Here is an 8,061-nt window from a genome sequence, read left to right as displayed (position 1 = left end):
TCTATGGGAGGAGGAAGCCTCAACTCTCTCCCTTGCAGCAGGTGGTGTTTTTGAACTGCTGCTGTAAGCAGTGAAGTATGTAACCACTACGATGCCAGGACTCCTCAAAGCCAGCAACAAAAGGCAGCTCAGGGCAGTGACGGCATTGAATGCAGAACCCACGTTGGTCCACGGGACCCCGAAACCCAGAGACCCTAAAGGACATGGCAAAACTAAGTGCCCCAGCTGCGGCCATACATCTCCACAGACGCGGCTGCCCATCCCAGTCCGCCTGCAGCCCATCTGCTAGCCCTCGAGGGAGCACCCCCATAGTCCATCCAGGGAGCACCCCCATAGTCCATCCAGGGAGCACCCCACACTCCATCCAGGGAGCACCCCACACTCCACCCTGGGAGCACCCCCACACTCCATCCAGGGAGCACCCCATACTCCACCCTGGGAGCACCCTCACACTCCATCCAGGGAGAACCCCCCCACTCCATCCAGGGACCCCCCACATTCCATCTTGGGAGCACCCCAAACTCCACCCTGGTAGCATCCCCACACTCCACCCTGGGAGCACCCCACACTCCATCCAGGGAGCACCTCCACACTCCATCCAGGGAGCACCCCCACAATCCATCCTGGGAGCACCCCCACACTCCATCCACTGTGCCACCGGGGTTCTGTGTGTTGAACTAGGTGAAGGCACAACATCACCAGAGAAACCGCTGCAGACACATGTGCTCAGCATCAAAGAGCTGACCTCCCAACACATAAGACCCTTTCCAACAGTGCCTGGACCCCGGCAGGGCTGCAACGGGGCTATGCAGGGGGCCGGTAACCGCAAGGCAGCAGTTTGAAACCACCAGGAGAAAAATGAGGCTTTCCAATCCCGTAAAGAGTTGTAGGCTCAGAAACCCACAGGGGCAGTGAGTTGGCACTATAAGTTGGCACTGACTCAGTAGCAGTGAGCTTGAGTTTGTTTTTTTGAATCGACCCCAGGATGTCTTCCAAGAGCCAAGAGATGGACACAGATGTACGTAGAAAGCCTCCCTAGATTCCATGGGGCTCGCACGTCAACACTCACTTTGCACTTGCCTCCACGGGGTTTATGCAAAGGGGCCCCCTCAGCTGCCAAAGTGGCCCACAAAGGTGGGCGGGGGGAAGGCTAGGGCAGTGCCACCTTCAGCACCAGGAGATAGATAACAGAGCAATGCCTCAACGCCCCTCCCCTGACTGTGGGGCTGTGAGGCTGCAAACATACTCTTAAATAACCAGATAACGAGTTTCAGGAGGAGGCAGGCAATCCAGCTGCATCGTGAGTTACAATGTAACCCATCGCGTCTTTGTTCCGGCCCTGACACTTGCTCAAGCAGCCGCAGCCTCCTTGGCGGCCCGTCTGCTGTGTGACAAGAGGCAAGTCGGCTGAGCAGGAAGCAGAACCCAGATTAAGTCAAGAGAGGAGGGAATCCGGTGCAGACAAGGAACAAAGAAAAAGAACCGGTAATATTCACCCCCCAGAGGGAGGCACAGGAGCGTCCAGCAGGAAGGCGGGGAGAAGGGGGCGATGAAGAGGGCAGCGTGTGGGGTTGCACGTCATCAGGACACTCCAGAGACAAAAGCAGAAGGCTGAGGGTCCATGTACCTGACTTGAACCGGAACGTTCAGCCGAGGCCTGCAAGGATCTTGTCCCCCAGACATGCTGGGATACAAAGGATGGGGGTAGGGGTAGGGGGAGAAGTGACAGTTATATTTTTAAAGGGTGCGTAATCTTTTTATGGGTGAGGGCTGGCACTTTATACTAAGCTATCATTTGGATTTCAAACCGCTGGACGATTCTCATAATGACTTGAAGAGTTCTGAGGAAATAAAGTGTCAGCAGGTGGTCAGTCCACGAGGAAGGCATCCCTCACCGCGCAGACACGCTCCACAGGCAGTAATCAGGTTGAAATACTTCCTCCATTACCGCCCAAAATAGAGCAGATGGCGGCTGACACGTGGCCCTTCCCGCTTGCAGAACAATCGTTTCCGCACATGGCGAGAACACACTCAATTGTCTCTGAGGGAGGTCGGCCTGGGCAGAGCTATGTCCCAGTCGGTGTCTTCTGGCCCTGCAGGGTCCCCCTGCGGGCCCGTGGAACCGGATTTGGTGGTGGTGGTGGTTGGGGTCGGTGCTGACTCACAGGGACCAGATGTACGACAGAGCAGAACCCCGCCTGGTGCAGCACCGTCCTCACAAGCGTTCTTGTGTGAGCCCATCAGCCCATCCCTGCACCTCATTGAGAGCCTTCCGCTTTGTCTGCCCTCTAACGGACCAAGCAGGATGTCCTTCACCAGAGACAGGGCCCTCCTGACGTGTCCAACGTACACAAGACCAAGGAGAGGATGGAGAGGGTGGAGAGGATGGAGAGGATGCAGGACCGGGCAGTTTTGCCTTCTGCTATAAGCCCCTATGAGTTGGAACCAGTTCAAGGGCACCGAATCAGCCCCCTCACCCAGTGATGAGTTGGAATGGCCCCTTGTCACTGGCTGCTTTCTATGGTTTGCTTTGTCAGGGGAGGGGTGGGGTGGAGAATGATCGTGATGAAAGGGTTCCTGATTCCAAGTCTCTCCTCTCTTTAGATCAGCAATTCTCAACCTTCCTCATGCGGTGACCCTATCATACAGCTCCCCATGTGGTGGTGACCCCCAACCATAAAATTATTTTCGTTGCTGCTTCGTCACTGTCGTTTTGCTGCTATTATGAATCACCATGTAACTATCTGATATGCAGGATGTATTGTCAATGTCATAAATTGAACATAATTAAAGCATAGTGATTAATCACAAAAGCAATATGTAATTATATATTGGGAAATATTTATTTCTAATGACAAATAATGAAATTTTGTCTTGAAGCATGGTGTAGCATGGGTAATAGCCGGGTACTCATAGGTGGGCATATCTGTATGTGGGTGGACCTGCCTGGAGACAGATAGAGGAGCGATGTCTTGGTTCCTAAAACCATCGGAAATATGTGTTTTCCAATGGTCTTAGGCGACCCCTATGAAAGGGTCATTCAACCCCCAAAGGGGTCTCAACCCACAGGTTGAAAACCGCTGCTCTAGATGATTCTGCAAACCTTTTGAAACAGGAGCTTCATGTTTGAAATACGAACCGCAAAGGATGACAGAGCTAGACGCATGTTCGTGGTGTGCAGGCACCTCTGTTCGCCAGAGAAACCCCCAGCAGCAGAGGTCCCCACGCCCAGCACACACATGGACTGCTCTGACATTTGTGTTTCTGGCGCGCCACGTGAGCGGCCAGAGCAAAGTGTGGCTTCAGTTTGATGACTTCCTCAGCGTGCCCGTGCCAAGGCCCCTGGCGTACACATCAAAGACATTCAGAAAGTCACCATGTGGTGAGGCCTCTCCTAGGTGGCTGCATGATCCTGCGCCTGCCAATCAGACGGCAGAATTAAATGAACAGTGAGGTCCCGCCCGGCCCTGTGGGCTCCACACAGCACAAGAAGGGCCTGCTGGGAGCTTTCAAAGCCCAGGTCATGACACTCCGCATTACCATGCTGCCAGCGGTAAAGGGTAATCCTACAGCTGCCGAGATCGGAAACTTCAGGGCTCTTAGATCAGAGCCAGTGCCTCGAATTGCCTATAAATTGATCTGAGCTCCTGTCTCTGCAGGACTGCAGCAGCCCCCAGGTCGAAATGTCCCAATACGGAGATCTATTTTCTTCCACATATCATACAGTTTAATCCACTCAGTCATACGAAGAAGAGTTGTGTAATCACCACCACAATCAATTTCAGAACACGTTCTTCTCCTAGCCAGTGTTGTTCAATCGCCATGTCTCCCACCCCCCCCTGCCATGCCCCTATCCTGTGACTGTCTCTATACATTTAGCTATCCTGGATTTCATATACAGAAAAATCGCACAAAACACAAACAGAAATCAAGCAAGCAAACAAAAACCCACCACAATGACCAAGAAGCATTCTGGCTGTACTTTTTCCAAATAGATTTGTCTGTCCTTTTGGCCATCTATGGGCATTGGGCATTCATTGGAAGCCTTAAAAATAGCTCTGTAACATTGCCTGAGCAGGGCAGAGGGCAAGGGGCTACTCAGCCAAGAGGCCCAGACTGAGAGCGAGGCCCGACGACAGGCACAGATGAGCAGAGGCTCTCCTTGCTGGAAGAACTGTATCCTGAGCATTTCCGATCCTGAATGTCCCTGATGAATCTCACAGCTGTGAATATGGCCCGTGGGCTATCTATGTGTGTCTGCAATGATAATGCACTGCATTATCTCACCCAGCTCAGCAGAGTGCTGTGGGAGGGACAACCGGTGTCAGAATTGATAAGATGCTTGTAAGGTAGAGGACCGTCTGACCTCGGTCTCACTGTTTGGCCCTCTGCTAATTTTCACCTCAATTCTCCTCCCTCTTGTGAAGTCAGCCAAGGCCAAATGCCACCCCACGGCATTTTTAGACACAGCGCCCCCCAGATTGATTAAATCCGAGGGTCAGGAGCTGCGACCTCAAGCCTCGGCTATTTGTGACGCTTCCCATGAGACCCCAATAGATAGCAATCTTTGTCCAGGTAGGCTTACACTTTCCATGTGAACTCCGAGGTCTTTCCTGCATAAAACAAGAGACGGCTGTGATTTGGTGATCTCTCACTCAACACTGTGGAGTTAAACAGTGTCCGGATGCTAAACACATTTCCTTTTCTTCATTTCCAACTCCTTCTTTGGCTTAGTGAACGTTACCAGATTTGCTGTAACTATAACAGCCTTCAATAAGCTGAGGCTGCCGCCTCGCTTGCTGCCAAAGGAAAGAGGATCCGAAGCACTTACTGATGAAGATGTCGGACGACGGCCTTCAGCGTGGACGCCACCTCAGCACCGAGGGGACAAGCCCCTCACAACCGGACCCCACGATAAGTGACGCCACGATCAACGCAGAAAAGACTGTGCTTGTGTCAAGCATCGCATTGCACTTGGGTTCACAACAAATGCTCGCGTGAGCACCAGGCAAGGAATCAGAGAACCATCGCAATCGGCATGTCTGTGTCAACAATCCCACGAAAGCTTTCAAATGCAAAGGTGTCCGCTTGAAGACTGAGCAGCCCCTGGCCCAAAGCCATTAAGGAAGACTAAAGAATAAAGAAGACTAAAAAAAAAAAAGGATAAAGAAGACTTAAGTGTGGTGCCAGGGAAGCACATGGACGGTACTGTGGACAGCCAGAAAGACAAACATACTGTCTGGGGAGAAGCACAGGCAGATATAATGTTCCTTAGCGTCAAGGAGGGAGACTGTCTTTGGACATGTTTTCAGGGAGACCAGAGTCTGGGACAGTATGTCACCCTGGATAAAGCAGAGGGGTGGTGCCAAGGGGGAAGACGCTCAGGGAGAGGGACGGACACAGTGTCTGGCACTGCGAGGATGGCACCGGGTGGGCGAAGCTTTGCTCTGTTGTACGTCTCTCTGTCGTTGACTCGCGGTGTGCCCACAGGACAGGGTGGGGCTGCCCCTGTGGCTTCTGAGCGTATCTCTCTTTATGGGATTAGAAAGCCCCATTATCACTGTGGAGGGGCTGGTTTTGAACTGCTGATCTTGTGGATCGCAGCCCAACGCAATGCCACGGCACCGCCAGGCTCCACCAATTGCACACCGGGTCCTCTCTGAGTGGAAACTGACCGAAGGGCACCTAGCAGCGTTTCACTTCAGTATGATAAACCTTTGTTCCTCGGAGTTGAAGTTTCCAATTTATCCGTAATCCACCTTCTCAATTGGATTCTGTGTACAGCATTGTTCATTCACACTTTCATTAAGGGAGCCGAGGGAAAAAGAAACAGGAAAGGGATACGATTTAAATCCACCACCCATCTCTTCCCTTCAAGCGCGCTGGGAGTCAGTGGGCGCTCCCTCCCAAGGGCCCCTCTCGGTGCAGACACTCCACAGGGTGCAGCCAGGAGCTGCTTGCAACGTGCTGTCCGTCGTGTTTCTGGCTTTCAATTTCAAAAGCCGTGCATAGCTCACCTCCCACCCCACGCCACGGGCGCATTTAGGCAGGAATGAAGATACAGGTCACACGTCCCGGCATGTTTGGGGAGGTGCCAGCACTCCACTATCTGACCGGCTCCAGAAACAAGAGGGGCAGAGATATGGATAGCTCAGACCATGGAGGCTCCCCTCGACCCAGACTCCCCAGTGCCCCAAGGACACTGTGCCCAGAGGCTGTGGCACAGGCCAGTCAGGCCACCTCGCTTCGTGACACCTCATTTCACCGCCCTGGGGAGAGCTGGTGGCACAGCGAGTTACACATTGGACTGCTTACTTCAAGGTCAGCCGTTCGACCTCCCGACACGCTCCTCGGGAGCAAGATGAGGCCATCGGATCCAGTAAGGGAAGGTGGAGGGGCAGAGAACCTGGGCATGACCCCGGGTGAGATGGATTGACACAAGAGATGCAACCATGGGCCCAGGCTCCGCAGCAATGGTGAGGGTGGCGCAGGACAGGGCCCTGTCTCCTCCTGCCGGGATGCCACAGGTTGGAACCAACTGAACAGCACCCAACACCAACAACTTAGCGCCATGAAGCTGATCTCCTCCCCCACCATCCCATGCAGATCCCCATTAAACCCAAATCCCACATGAACCAGCAGCTTCCACCTGCCCGTCTCGGCCACCTCCATCCCACGGACCTGAGCCGTCCATCAGTGGGCCCACTCTCATGGCAGACAGGTAGACACAGATCCAAAGGACGGTGAAGTGGACAGAGTGTGTATGTGCGCGCGCACACACAGACATCACAAAAACACACATCACACACACAAGTCAAACACAATCATATACACATCATACAGGCATATCACACACATGCACAGAGGGGGATTGAAGACTTATCATGGGAAGGCTGAGTGAGCATCACACACACACGTCACTCATGCACAGACACACACAATCACACACAGACACACTCACACACACTTTGGCCCTTGCATTCCTTTCATCTGGATCCTCCAACTGAATGACCTCCCTTTGCTATTCTTTTTCTTTTTCTCCAAGTCGCTCACGTCCAACCCATCTCTTCCCTGCAGACCAAGGCAAGGGCCCCGAGCAGATGCTGATCAGACCCACCGACTCAGAGGGGCTAACCCCATCAGCAAGGTGCCCCAAAGAGTTCCAGAAATCTCTCCAAGCATCTCTCACACTGGCAGAAAAGAGCCCTCCTGGCCCAGGCTGTCGCGGTGAGCCCACCTTCCAGTGTCCCCGGGACCTGGCACCTGCCCAGCACATTCCACATCCGCACACAAATGCAAGAGGCTGGGAACCGGTCCTCTGTTGGTTGGTTTACGCTTCCGCTCTCTTCCCAGTTCTTCACACACTGCAAAGCTCGCCAGCCTGGACTGGACTCACTGGTGCCTACGGAGACAATGGCTTCTTTTCACAGACCGACGGGTGACGCATGAAAACAACAGACAGGGTGATATCAGTAGTCTCCATCCTCTGCCCCACAGCTGCACTGTGGCCAAGCCACCCTGTACCTCAGTCACAGGGCTGTAAGGAGTCTGGTGTTGAGTCCGGCTGTGGAACTGCTAGTGGTTTCAAACTGTTGACCGCGTGGATCACAGCCCAACACACAACCACTACGTCCACCAGGGTGGTTTAGGTGCCTCTTTAGATGGACTCCTGAGAGAGTCACCTAAGCCCTAAATAAACCCACTGCTAGTGAGTCAATTAACATACCCCCCAAAATAAACAAGCCCAATGCCATGTTCTGGCTCAGGGTGACCCTAAAGACAGGGTAGAATTACCCCAGTGGGTTTCCGAGGCTGTAAATCTCCATGAGCAGAAGACCCCGGTCTTTCTCTCCTGCGGGGAGGCCGATGGGTTTGAACTGCTGGCCCTGCAGAGAGCAGGCTCATGCCTGACCCCCGACCCCACCCCCTTGAGGGCTCCTCAGGAGCTGATGGAAGAGGCACACCCCACCCAGCAGGGCAGACCCGCCCCCTCAGGGTTCCTCATACTGCCATCCCCACAGGAACGTTGTCCACCCTCCTCCTGCCGGACTGATGGCAGGT

The sequence above is a fragment of the Echinops telfairi genome, unplaced genomic scaffold, assembly GCF_000313985.2.
Source record: "Echinops telfairi isolate 266 unplaced genomic scaffold, ASM31398v2 ScPeMD7_5;HRSCAF=22, whole genome shotgun sequence".
NCBI lineage: Eukaryota > Metazoa > Chordata > Mammalia > Afrosoricida > Tenrecidae > Echinops > Echinops telfairi.
The sequence above is the reverse complement of the archived record's forward strand: the minus strand, read 5'-3'. Positions refer to the sequence as shown.